A 14,496-nucleotide genomic window follows, 5' to 3' on the forward strand; every position below is an offset into this window, starting at 1 on the left:
AGTTCTTAGGTCTTTGCCATAAATAACGGATTAAAAAGCTTAGCTGATGCTATAAATTAAAAATGTGAAACTAATTATACCAGCCTCATAAAAGCAAAACAATCAATTCATAACCCAAGTATGTGATGTGACAGCATCTACTGGGTACAACAGCTCCAGAGTAGCAGAGGGGACCCAGTAATCCTGCAAGAATCTGTCCTCTAGTCCAGAACCACAGGCCTGATTCCATGTTGCAAAGCAAAACAGTAGTAGCTCTCTTGTTCTCTCTACCCGTTTTTCATGACAACAGTTTCATCCTTCTCTTCCCTGTCTCCACCCCTTCCATGCAGGCCCATTACTCAAAAGAAAGGCTCACCCATACCAACAAGCACAGCTGCAGTTTTGCCAATTCAAACCAGATGGGTCTGGAAGGCAGCTGCTGCCAAGACCATAATTCAACCAGGAATTCCTAAAAGTTTCAACCAACCATTTAATAATGTTCTAGCTAGAGTTTTCTCCCTGTTCTGATTAGATGGGTGAGGCCAACTTGGTTGGACTATGCAGTTTCAGAAAAGTCCTCTGTGTCGCTCAATGGATTATTTCCTTCTGTTTTACACAAAGCATATTCCACATAAACTGCCTAAGGTTTCTTCACTCCAACTTGTTCTCTTCCTGGTGTGGTGGAGTGAATCACTGTTCACCATTCTTCATGCCCTCTCTGTATTTGGATTATATATCTACACTCTTTGCCTTGTGACTGAGGTTCCTTCCACTAGAAGTGGAGTGCATTTCCTCATTGAATTAGTGTGTGACTTTGACTATTGAAATGTGAGTGTGTGTGTGCATGCATGCCCATGGGTGCTAGCTCTCGAGGCCCAAGAGGCACTGCATTTTCCTGTTTCCACTCTTATGCTCTGTTAATATGCTACAGGAACAAAATGCCCTAGATAGTGACTGGTCTCAGAATGACAAAACACTTGAGGCTGACTTGAATGCATCTTACAGCCTGGAGCTAAGCCCAGGTGATCCCAGACAAGCAGAGCAGAGCCAAAGCTGAACTATAGACATACAAGGGGAAAACACACGTTTGCTGTTTTCAGACACTATGCTTTTGGGAAGGTTTGTTACACAGCACTGCTGTGGCAGTAGCTTCCTGATACACTTGCAACCTGGTTATTTTTCTTAAACTGCCATATTATTATGTTAGTCTCTTGCTTCATGCCCTCCCCTGCCATGTATAGGGCAAGTCCAAACTCTTTACCATGGCACTCAGAGTCCATCCCAAGCCAGCCTAGATGTCAGTCTTTCTGTAAAACCTTCTCAAACTGAATTGGTTCCCCTCCTTTGGGTTTCCAGAGTGGTCTCACGATCTGCTACCACCGTAGTCTCCATACTGGATATTACTAGTATTACATCTATCTCCCTTGAAAGACTGTGAGCTTCAGAGTCAAGAGTCAGCCCATTCATCTCTGTAATCTCAGCACTAGCCTATGGTAAACAAATCAAATTTTTACTTTTACTTAGTAATCAGCCTGACTGATTTTGATAGGAAACATTGACAGACCACTTGCTTACAACGGACTCAAATGTCATCTAAACATTTTCTAAAAAGTAACTTTGATTCCCCAGTTTCCTAGGTCAGGAGTCTAGGTTTACACAATGATTGGAGTTTCAGTAGGAGGGAGACAGTGGTGCAAATATCACTGAAGGTCATAAAGATATGTTCTGAAAGCAAGGTCGTGGCCCACTTAAGTTCTCCCTTGGGATTTCAGCCTGATTCTTGCTCTAATGTTGACCCATGGCCATTGCCCAAACAGAGGGAGCTGAAAGCAGGCTGGAGTTTGATTTTCCCAGTTGATTTGGTCGCAGTTTTGACGGTAATAATGTTGCTGTTCTCCCCGGGCTGACACTGCAGATGAGTCAGATGGAGCAGAGCTGTAGCCCTGGAATAGATCGATGCTATCGATCCTCAAGGATCCATGTCATTTCCAGGGGATTTGCTAAAGAAGCTACTTACGTTCCTTTTTCATTTTCACCAACTCATTACCAGCTGCTGCTGCCTTCGTACATCTCAGCAACACCTGGAGGAGTGGAACATGACCGTCCAATTGGGGGGTTCAGACACCTTCCTTCAAAATTAAACCTGAGACAACATGCAACCCACCAAAACCTGAGCCACATGAGGAAGTCAGGTCACACTGGCCCACAGGGGTTTGATATTTTTTGTTTTGTTTTAAAAAGGGCAGCCTGGCCCTACACTAAGCAATTGATCCCCTGGCTTAACTTTTAAATTAAGACCATTGTAAATTTGGGAACTTGAGAGGACATAGAGAGGACACCCATAATACTTTGCAAATGTCAAGTGCCTCTCAATGTTGGTTACTTTTCAAAGGTAGCTAGGTTACAATGTACCGTGGTAATGAAAAAACCCTGTCAGGCCCACTCTACAGGGTTTTAGTCAATATACATAATATTATTGGGCTTTGCAAGGATTAAAGGTTGTTTCTCTCACAGGCTCACAATAGGACTATTTTTCCTACTGAAGGCACAAAAGAAGCCTCCCTGTTTACAGAGGAGCCCAGGACATTTTGGGGCCCCAAGGCCGTCCTGACATCTCTTTGTATACTTCCCCCTGCTGGTGGCTTTGTAGTTAACTTAAAAAAATCCAATTTCTTTTAACCTATACATCCCAGGACTTTTTCAGAAAAAGATTGATTGGTGATTTATATTGTTCATGAGTCATTTCTAGAGTACAGAAGTGATGGTTTCCTCCAGTTTTATTCTGGGAGTGAAAGCTTTTATGTCACTCCATCCTCTCCACCAACTCTCATGTCTTTTTAATTTCCCCATACTTAGTATAGTGTCGGAATCACTCATCCTGCAAAAAGGGGTACCCAGAATGGTACAAGGTGTGGCCCTACTGAGATTTATACATATTAGAAGGCCAGAGATAGCTCACTAGAAAATTCTATAATGCATCATGCTGCTAAGTCACTTCAGTTGTGTCCGACTCTGTGCGACCCCATAGATGGCAGCCCACCAGGCTCCGCCATCCCTGGGATTCTCCAGGCAAGAATACTGGAGTGGGTTGCCATTTCCTCCTCCAGTGCATGAAAGGGAAAAGTGAAAGCGAAGTCGCTCAGTCGTGTCCGACTCTTAGCGACCCCATGGACTGCAGCCCACCAGGCTCCTCTGTCCATGGGATTTTCCAGGCAAGAGCACTGGAGTGGGGTGCCATTGCCTTTTCCGATAATGCATCATAACCATGCCTAAATAAGAAAAAGGAAACTGCTCGGTATTCTTTAGCCCACAAGGTTAAAAGGAATTTCAGTCTTAAAACCTCACAACAGAGAGGCAATGATTAACCTGTCTAAAGAAACTTTTTGGATGAAGATTATGGAAAATAATGCTGGGCTAGATCCAGGAAATTTCTCAACTAATACTTTTAAGCATCTCTACAGTACCCAGAACTTTCTTAGAGTTAGTTTGATTTTTTTTTTTTAATTGTGCTAAGAACACATAAAATTTATCATTTTAACCATTCTATAGTGTAAAATTCAGTGGCTTCAAGTTATTTACAACGTTGTGCAACCATCACTACTAAGTCCAGCACTTTTTCACCATCACAAATGGAAACCTTGTACCTATTTGCAGCCATTTCCCATTCCCAATTCACCCTAGCTGGTCTGGTAACCAAAAATATGCTTCCTATCTATCTGTGGATTTGCCTCTTCTGGATATTTCATATAAATGGAATCACACGATATGTGGCCTTTTGTGTCTGGCTTCTACTTAATGTCTTTAAGATTCATTTGTATTGTAGCAGGTATCAGCAGGTCATTCCCTTTTTATGGTTGAGTAATAATAGTCCACTGTACAGATACACCATGTTCTATTTATGCATTCATCTGTTGATGCACATTTGGCTTCTTAGATCTGATTTTTGGTTCTCTTCATGGTAACAGGAATTTGTAGAAACATACAGATCTATTGTTGCTGCAGTTGCTTTCAACAAGTCACACTGTTAATGTATTTCACTCTCAGTCATCTGTCAACATGGCCTGGCACTAGAGGCACAGTCAAGACTGCTTGATGGGTTCATGTTCTTGAGAGAATTATGCAAAATAACTAGTGCACATGGTCTTTGGATGTGTCAGATGATGCAACAGGAGGAGGACAGGTGAGATCTCATGCTTGGAGCAGAACAGGTACCCAAAGGAGTCCAGTTGACAGCCAAGGCCCTGCTGGACTGTGAGCCCATTTGTCTGAAGGATACTGCAATTTCTTATCACTGTTTGGACAAATGGTTGGTGGTAAGAGATCCTGAACAAAAAGCAATGAATGGCCTGTAAGGCTGAGAGTAGAGAAGCTATGATGGCTGCTTCTGGACTGGCCCTATCCAGAGTTCAGCGGGGTGAGAGCTTGAAGGCTGCCTTCTCTGGTCAACAGGGTCCCAGGAAGCTGGGTAAGAGTTCCTCTGCAAAATATATTTGGGGGAAAGCCAGGTGAACTGTAAACCATGAAAAAAGGAATGGGCTTCATTGACAAATAAGTCTGAGAAATGTGGTCAGAGGTTAGGTTAAAGGAAGTCAAATGGATCTTGGTGTACAGGTCTTGGCAGAGCCCTTTGACACACCCATGTGCATTCTGAAGCCCCAAAAGGGCAGACATGGTATGCAGTATTTTCTAAAATTTGTGGATTATGGAATCCCTCAATGCTGCTGTGTTCACTATACAGAGATACCTACTCGAGGGAGCTGCTGTATGCTGAAAAGGATGTGTGCTGTGCTCTGCCTGCCAAGGGTTTGTGGGGCTGTGTTCACCCAGAGGACTTGCATTCTTGTGTTTGTTTGTCTTCCAAGAATGATCTCCACTTTCTAACTTTCCTGTAGGTGCTCTGTAGGTAGAAGAGTCCCTGAACCCTTTTTGGTGGAGCACTGGGGATGGAGATGTGTGTGTGAGGGAGATTTATGTAGGGAGCCAGCAGTTCTAGGGAACTATTGGGCATATACCATATAGGCAAGGCTGTAGCCCTGGGAAGGATCAGTCACTAAGAACAAAGTAATTACTGTAGATCTTGAAGACCTCACTTCCCCGTTCTGCCATGTGAGAACACAGTGAGAACAGAGTCAGTTACGAATGGGAAAGCAGGCCCTGACTGGACCCTGAACCTGCTAGCACCTTGATCTGAGACTTGCCAGCCTCCAGATCTGAGACAAATAAATTCCTATTATTTATAAGCCACTCTGTCTATGGTATTTTTGTTATATTAATAGCAGCCTGAGCAGAACCCAAGGGTTGACCCCTAGAACCAATGCACCTTGGAATTCATTAGGGACAAGGAATCTTGGACAAGGAATCATTTCAGAACAGTGTTGTTGTAACTGAGCCACTATATCTAGGGTCCTGAACTTGACTTAATTCTGATCTCCCTGGAAGATTGAGCTTGAGTCTATGCTTTCTTCTTTGGTCAGGATGAAGGTCTTAGGGAGTCCAGGATGAGGACCTGGGAGACCCAGAGGCGGAGAAGAAGCTGACAGAAAGCCCAAGGAGGAGGTTATCCTCTAAAAGCCCTAGAACTCAAAGGAGGAGCCATCAGTGGGATGCAAGGGCCAGAAAGTCTTCAGGGAGAAGTTGAGCTGGGCATTGAACCAGACACAACTATTAACTCTCACCTCTATGCTTCCTCCCCTCAGAGGTCATTGACATTCAAAATGAAAAGAATATTGGAGCACTAAGGGATTATCATCCTGATGCTGGGAAGGACTGGGGGCAGGAGGAGAAGGGGACGACAGAGGATGAGATGGCTGGATGGCATCACTGACTTGATGGACATGAGTTTGGGTAAACTCCGGGAGTTGGTGATGGACAGGGAGGCCTGGCGTGCTGCGATTCATGGGGTAGCAAAGAGTCGGACATGACTGAGCAACTGAACTGAGCTGAACTGAACTGAAGGGATTATGAGATTCCTTTTGAATCAACTCAGGATGATTAAATTATTTTTTATATTGCCTAGTTTCATGTATTTATATTTGAATTCTCTGAAAACTGGTACTCCATGTGGGATAGTTCTAAGAAGATTTGATAATCACAACATTCCAACCCATGGTCATGATCATAATGGAAAACAGGATTTACTAGATAAACATGCTTCTAGGATTACAAAATTGGTGGCATTAAAGCCAAATGGTTCATAAATAAAAGTAATTCTGTACATCAGATTGCTGCCTGTTTCTTGCCTTGTAATAAATATATATATATATATATATACATATATATGTATACCATGTGTTTTTTTTTTTTCTGCTTACAAAAGATATGTGACCATTGTGGAACATTTGGAAAATACAAAAAACACAAAGAAGAGAATATTAAAAAAAAAACTGCAATACCTCTGTTCACAGTTATAATTTTAGTGTATAAAAATAGATTATTTATATATGACTATGTTTTATTTTTAAAGTTGCATTTTTAAATAGATTTTGCAATAAAATCAGTATTTCCTATCTATGCTATTTTTAAACTTTAAAAAGTCACTTCTTAATATATTGTATATACTTTTCATTTATCACTTCACAACATGGCTTCACAGTACATCATTATATGGACAAACTATGTCTTATTTTAATACATCCCCATTGTTGGATATTTAGGTTGTTTTAAATTCTCTTATGCATAACTCAGTGATGAACCCTTTTTTCTTCATATCTCTGACTGTTTCCCAGAAGCTTCTCACAACTTTTTCTTCTATTTCTATAACACTTCTATTTCTATAAGCCCTGCAGTCATCACCACTGGTCATAATTATTTTCCAAAGATGAACAAGATACTTACCAGGTGTGAATAATCTCTCCTCATGTGAGTGTCATATACTAAGATCAATAATACAGAATGGCATGCTGAAAATACTCAGGTTTAAAGTATGACTTTCCATTACAATGTAAGAAAATGCAAAATAGAAAGTGGATTTAGCAGCACAATATGTATATAAAATACTCAGAAAATTTTCTTGTTCAAGTCAATCGCATACTGAGCTTCTTTTGATAGATTGCTTCTCTGTGGTTCTATCAGGTTTCTTGACATGGAACTTTCCCAGGACAGAGTCAAGAAGAGCAGGCTGACCTCACCTTAGCAAGACAAGCCAAGTCAAATAAGCAGTATTCCTAGAGTTCTGTTGCTAAGTACCCTGAGCCATATTTCTAGGTGTGGCCTATGCAGAAACAAGAGCTTGTATAGGGAATTATGGCCAACAGAGTCTTATTTACAGGAAAAACTGGACTCCATGTTGGCAGACTGACAAAAGGCTACACCAACCACCTAGAGTTGTTTGCCTTTTAAGAGGTCTCTCAGGTGTCTTGCTTGATATAAGCCTGTGAATGGAAGCTGAAATGTTTCAGTCAAATGGACAAAAACAGCAAGGCACAGAAAACTGTCAAAAGATTAGGAAGGTGAGTTGCTTCACATGAGCATGGCTACCTACTACTTTCAGAATCTTCTACTTGAAAAGTGAATAGTAGAGTGGCTGACGGAGAAGGCGATGGCACCCCACTCCAGTACTCTTGCCTGGAGAATCCCATGGACAGAGGAGCCTGGTAGGCTTCAGTCCATGGGGTCGCTAAGGGTCAGACACGACTGAGCGACTTTCACTTTCACTTTTCCCTTTCATGCACTGGAGAAGGAAATGGCAACCCACTCCAGTGTTCTTGCCTGGAGAATCCCAGGGACAGGGGAGCCTGGTGGGCTGCCGTCTGTGGGTTCGCCCAGAGTCAGAGACGACTGAAGTGACTTAGCAGCAGCAGCAGCAGAGTGGCTGAATTGTAGAATTCTCAAACAATAGATAGCTCTTAAAGGTAGAGACATCTCTTAAAGGTAGCAATATCTCTTAAAAGCTTAAGCTGGCTCTCCTAAACTTCAGTCATTTGACTACTATCTTCATGATTCTGTCCTATTCCTAAACCACCTCCATTGCGACAGTATTTCTCTCTCTCAATGGACTTACAATTTTACTGAAAGAAATTTAGACTCATCCTAAGAGATAATACGCATGAATCATGAGATTACATGCTTGTTATATTTTATAGGTACATAAATGTTAAAAAAAATTACTAGTATACCTCCAAACATGATCTTTTATATCACTGTGGCTATGTATCCTACACTTGAGGACATACAGGTTTAAGGAAACCTCTTTTAGGACAAATGTAGGAAGTGCAACTGTCTGTAACAGAGAGCAAATATTTGAGAATTGTTTTTCTGAAACCCTTATAGGTTATAAATGAAGCCAGGTTTAAGAAGATTTAAATAAATTTCTAGAGGTCAGAGCCACAACAAGCTATTCAATAGAAGTATTAAAGATACTAATTTGACACTCTGATGTCAGACCCATTAACACTGTGTCCTACATCATATAATCCTAGAACAAACAAAGTGAATATCAGCCCATGAGAATCTTTGTTCTGACCCAACAACAAATTCTTTGTCTCTGGGCTCACCTTTCCATTTATAGACTGCCTTAAGCAACGTTCACTTCACTAACTAGCTGAACTGACAGTCATTCTCCATGCCCTTCAGATGCCCTGCTGACTGATGCCCATGCCTTCACGAGGTTCCAGGTAATAACCCACACCCTAGAGTATATGAGCAGTCCTGGACCCACCCACTGAGTCATATTCTTCCTAAGTGTTAGTAGTGTTTGTCCCCGAACCTCTTTATGGAAGTTGTTTTTGTTCATGAAATTTGTAACTGCATAAAGTATAAACCAGCGATATATGTATGCAAAGAGAATTGTTTCTATGACAGCTAAATTAACTCTGTGAAAACATTCAGGTGAGTTGCTGAAAACTGCCATATGGCTAGGACAAATGTTAACTTGAGGATTATGTACTCTGAGGACCCCTGGGGTGTCTTAAATTCTCCCTTCACTTCAAAGAGTGGAAGCAGTAGACAAGCACGGTTCATGCAAAAGATATATGTTGCTTCTAAGTTTAAAACACTTAAAATACAAGTCGTTACACATACACACACACACACACACATTTATGTTTTCCTGCTTTAGCAAAATTTAAAATTAACTGACCAACTTCTGTTCCACCAGAGCCTTCCTAAGGACATACCTGACAGCTGTCTTCAGTGCTGGGTCGGAAATACTGTAAGTCGTATGTGTCTCGGCCTTGGTCTGTCTCATGAGATGTGAACTCTCCAAGGACGGGGCCTCTATCTTAGCCATCTTTGCTGATTATATGGAGCTAAGGCCTTGCAGCTACTGATCAATATTCTTAGAACTGAATTACAGTGTCTTTGTTCTCATTAATTTGAATTCTTTCAAGTTGACTGTACTTCCCACCTTGATCCCGAGTCATTTTTCCTTATGGCCAAATAACTCAGTGTGTCTGGGATGAAAAAATGCCTGTCATTGAGCTGTCCAATCTTCCAGGATTGGCTAGTAGGGGGAGAGCAGAGGAGGAGAATTCTGGCAGACTGAGCAAGACTGAGGTATGGCTTGGCCAATTAAGTTCTACATACTAGAATATTCCACGAATGCTATAGGATGGTGAAGTAATTCATCACATATATTTAAAGTTGAATTTACTGATATTTTATGGTATTGGATATTATTTCTATTAACATTTTATGCTGAAATTACAGAATGATTCGTGAGTACTGAATTTTTGATTGCTTTTACACTTGCTGGGACACTATTAAACTTGATTTACGTTAATAGCACTGTGAGAAGATATTAACAATGAAATTTCCAAAAGCACTTAGCATCTCATAATTGGAGTTAAATGACAAAAAAAATGAGGGGATAATAAAGTAAAGAGAGAAAAGGAGAGAGAAAGTTTTGACAATATTCTTTTTAAACTGTGGTTCTTAATAAGATTTTTGCTGGATTGTTTTAGGTTAGGAAAGAATCAAATCTCCAACCACGAGAGATGATGCTGATTTATTAGAGAAGTTTTATATTATAGAATAAAGACCTGGTTCAGGGTAAATAGTACAGAATTTTATACTTCTGGGAGACAAAATTTTCTGGGAATTGGGAATTTCTCAGAATTGGGAGGGAATTTCAGTTAACAACTTTTTCTTCTGTCTATGGTAACTAGAAGACAATCTAAATTTTTTAAATAAAAGATTTAATCTAGTATAGCTGCTGAAATGAGGAGAGCTAGACATTTAAAACAAAGACATTTAAAGCCAAAACAATAATAATAATTATTATAACAAATTTCACTGAGCCCTTGTTATATGTAAGTTCTATGCTAAGCAATTAATATACGATATCATTTAATCTTGACAGCATCCCTATGCATTAGGCACCATTATCTCCACTTTACAGCTAAGGGAAGTGAGACTGAGAGAACTTAAATGACTTTAACAAGTGGTGGTGCCAGGATATGAACCCAGGAAGTGTGGCTCCTGAACAGGTCCTTAACCACTGCACTTTTTTGAGCATAACTAAGTTATAAGCAGCTGGTTAATGTCAAAACTACATTCATTGACTCTGGGTGCTTTTGCCATCATGGGCTTCTTCCTCCCTGAAAAATTATTCAAACTTCCACTTTCTACCCTGAATATTCATTGGAAGGACTAACGCTGAAACTGAAGTTCTAACACTTTGGCCACCTGATGTGAAGAGCTAACTCACTGGAAAAGACCCTTATGCTGGGCAAGATTGAGGGCAGGAGAAGGAGGCAACAGAGGATGAGATGGTTGGATGGCATCATCAGCTCAATGGACATGAGTTTGAGCAAACTCCAGGAGATAGTGAAAGAACAGGGAAGGACTGGTGTGCTACAGTCCATGGGGTTGCAAAGAGCTGGACATGACTTAGAGACTGAACAATAACAACTACTTTCTAATTGCTTTGGCATAAAATCAAGTATATTAATATTATATGTTAAATTTTTTGACCAAAAAGTTGACCTTTTTGATAATTTTAAAAGAAATTAAAAGACTTCCATGGCCTCCTCAAAGCGTGTTGGGCCCTAGGTGCTGCATCTACTGGGTCATGCAGAGAAGGCAGCCTTGGTTAGCCTGACAAAAAAGCTATGACAAGAGCATGAACTCACTAGATATCATTTCTCATTACAACCAAGTCCAAAAGCTACAGTGATGAAACAAATGGAAAGGATCTGAGAAGAATGAGGAGGTTTTCACATCTGTGATTTCTTGTAAGACACATGGCTTGGGACCCTGCCTGTTCTTTGAGGATGGAAACTTCAGAACTGATGAGGTTTTTACAGGCTTTATCTTCATCAGTATACTATGGTTTAGTTTAAAAAAAAAAAAAATAAGAGAAAAACAAATTTGGATCTTTAATGGATAATACTACCTATACATGAACAGTATATGAGAGATGGCCAGTATGGTCAGAGACATGATCAGCTGTTCGATTAGAATTCTGACTTGGGCTCCTATTGGGAAGTGATTCCCTAGAAACACAGAGAAAAACCAGCCAACCAATGCAGCCCTCACAGCAACAAACTGTAGTTTCTGTCCCAAACACAAATGAAATTTATCCACTGACAATTTCCCCAAACCCAATAAGGCTTCACTAGACCCATTTTCTTCAGAGCTAATGGTAGGGGTCATTGTGAGAAGGTGTTGACTCTCAAGTGTTGGTCCAATGTTGAATATACTCTGAACAAAACTAAATGGGGGGGGGACCTATTTTTAGTTTCTAAAATGCTACTTGACTCCCAGTCTGTACACAAGAAAAATTCAAACATGCACCACCACATTACCATGTAAGGGTTTAGTATCTGTTTTCCTTCTGATAAAAGTAATCTCACGTTACTACCAGTTGAACTGGATCACTTGCATGAGGTTGCTCAGTGGTAGATTTAACAACCTGCATGAGATTTACCTGCAGACTTTATGTGGAATTCCCCTCTTTTAAAGCCATGTTTTAAAGGGAGTAGAAACGAATACTTATAGTAAGAGAAATGTACCACAAATCCAGGATAAAATATCTTCCCTGTAGTTTTTAACACATTTAAAGCCATACGATTTTACTGACTTACTTCTATAGCTGACAAGACTCTCAAACTAGAGAACAGATAACCAAGTACACAGTGGGTATAGACTTCATTTGGAAATTGAGTGTTATTTACCTTAAAAATGATTGAGAATGTGAATCTGAGATTCTGTTAAGATCATAGCTAACAAAAGGCACAAAGTAAAAAGGTAACTGATAAGCAAATGATAGATGATTGAATGGCTAGATACATGAATAGATTAATGAATAGATAGAAAAACAGATAGATGGATAATACAGACAAATGAATTAATAGAGACACAAATGGATAGACAAGTAGATGACAGATAATAGAAAGATATTCATAGATCAATACATGGTTAGAAAATGGATAGCTAGATGCACATGGATGAATAGATGACTGGGAAGCAGAATAAATAGTTGATATATAAATGAATATAGAGAGATGAATGGAGAGATAGATGCTAGAAATTGATGAATGTAAGGATAAATTTGGAATGAAATTGTAGATAGATGCAAGGGTACAATGATATCACAATTGTACCCAACTGGAATGGAATACCAATGAAGATAATGTCATTTCTCTCCATGGAGCTATTTTAAATAGTTTAACTCTTTTGGGGGAAGTATACACTGGAGGCAGGAAATTAGTCAGTCTCTCAGAGCTCTGAAGTTTCCTGATACATGTGTCAATCAATGATAGGAAGAAAATACATGGGTGGGCCATGATTAAGCCACTTTTGAATCCTCCATAATACTCCCTTGGCCTTTTTGATACACACTAGAACGACCTGAGACCCACAAGAAAGGAGAATGCACAACGCAGCCTTTATGCATCATATAGTGATACACAAAAGTCATCCTTTTTGCCTCTTCTTTAATTCTGATATTCACATACACTTTCATGGGTAGACCTACTCAGGAAGGCTTGGCGCTGTAATTAATCCATGTCAAGGGAAGATGTACTATTGACACAATTTAAGAGTGGGCTTGAGCCACTGTGATGAGTAGGGGTACCTCAGCCTGTGTGATATAAATTCCTCTGCTAATTGGATTGCTGGAGCTAATCAGAAGCCAGAAAAGGAATAAAAAAAAAAAAAAAAAAAAAAAAATCCGTGTTATTCCTGAGGCTGCTGCTGGCTGATAAAGCAAATGGCTCCTTCCAGGACAGGAGTGCTGGAATTGAGTCCTCATGCAGAGATCTCACTCTAGATAACTATCTCAAAGGAGGTGCCTCCCTTTTGTTGCCAGGGCAAGAGAAGACAGAACAGTGAGAGAAAAGAGTAGGATGATCCGAGAGAGGTTTTACTACCGAATCACAGAAACAGAGTGGGCGAGAGGCGAAAGGACAGGAAACCAAAGGGAAGGGGGGCCATCCAACAGCCTGAGATAGCTAGAAGCTTTTCTGAAATAAGTTGCTACTTCCTGGGACCCGAGAGCACACCTGCCATCCACTTGGGGGCATAACTCTAGGAGGCCTCATCTCTGTCTGCAGCCAGGACTCTGAGCATGCAGGAAGAAAGTCACCCAAAGCTTGCTATTTAGCTTAAGACTCTGTTGTACCCACTTTCCTGAAGGTGAAAAAGCCAAAGGGAGGATGCAAATTCCATTCAATACTAGGGCAAATGCAGTTCTGGAGATTTGGTTGAGCTGCTCAAGCTGTAGGGAAGAAGGGAAAACAGACCAAGTTCCGAAATGTCCTGTTTGCTGGAAACACTCCATCTTTTCCCATTCTTTCTAGGCTTTGGATGAGGGCAGAGAAAGCAAATTTGTGTTCAATGTCCACCAAAGGTAAATCGCTCATTCCAGTCGTTAAGAGTGACATGTGTATACTATAGGCCACTGGTTAGACCTTGGTGGTCTTTATTTCTTCTTTGCTTTTCTAAGACGCTACCACTCCTCCACAGAGGAAAATGTACTCCTAATATTTGGTCCCGTCAAGTTGAATCCCCTGCAGTTATCTTTAAATTCCTCTTTTTGGCTCTCCTGTATTCTTTCCTCTCTGTGATTACCACTTCTTTGCTGGTATTTCTTCTGGAGCCCTCTACATACGCTAAATCCTTAGCCATGATGAGTAGGCAGCAAGCCCCTCTTGCAAACAACAAAGACTTCTATTTTTTTTTTTTATCTTTTGGGCGACACGATAAAAAATAACCCTGTATTTATGCAAATTGCAAAGTAGCGTGTGATAATGAAAACAAAACAGTGCTGGCCCGCAGCCAAGGCATGGCACTGACGGGGGCTCCCGACCATTTGGCTCTTGATTCTTCAGGGAAAGCAGCTGTAGAGAAAGGGGCATACACAACACCGGCGTCACCCGCGCACTCACACGCGCGCACCCTCTTTCGCACGCATTCCGGTACCGTCACCTCGGAGCCAGCCAGCCTTGGGATCCAAATCCAGTTCGGCTGCCTCCCGCCACCGGCACTCCAGTCGTCGTCCCCCACGAGCCTCCCTGCCCCCTGCTCCTGATTCCCTTTCAGGAATTTACAAACATTTTCCACAGATCAATATCTGTA

The sequence above is a fragment of the Giraffa tippelskirchi genome, chromosome 7 (assembly GCF_054371585.1).
Source record: "Giraffa tippelskirchi isolate mGirTip1 chromosome 7, T2T-mGirTip1v1.2.pri, whole genome shotgun sequence".
Classification (NCBI taxonomy): Eukaryota; Metazoa; Chordata; class Mammalia; order Artiodactyla; family Giraffidae; genus Giraffa; species Giraffa tippelskirchi.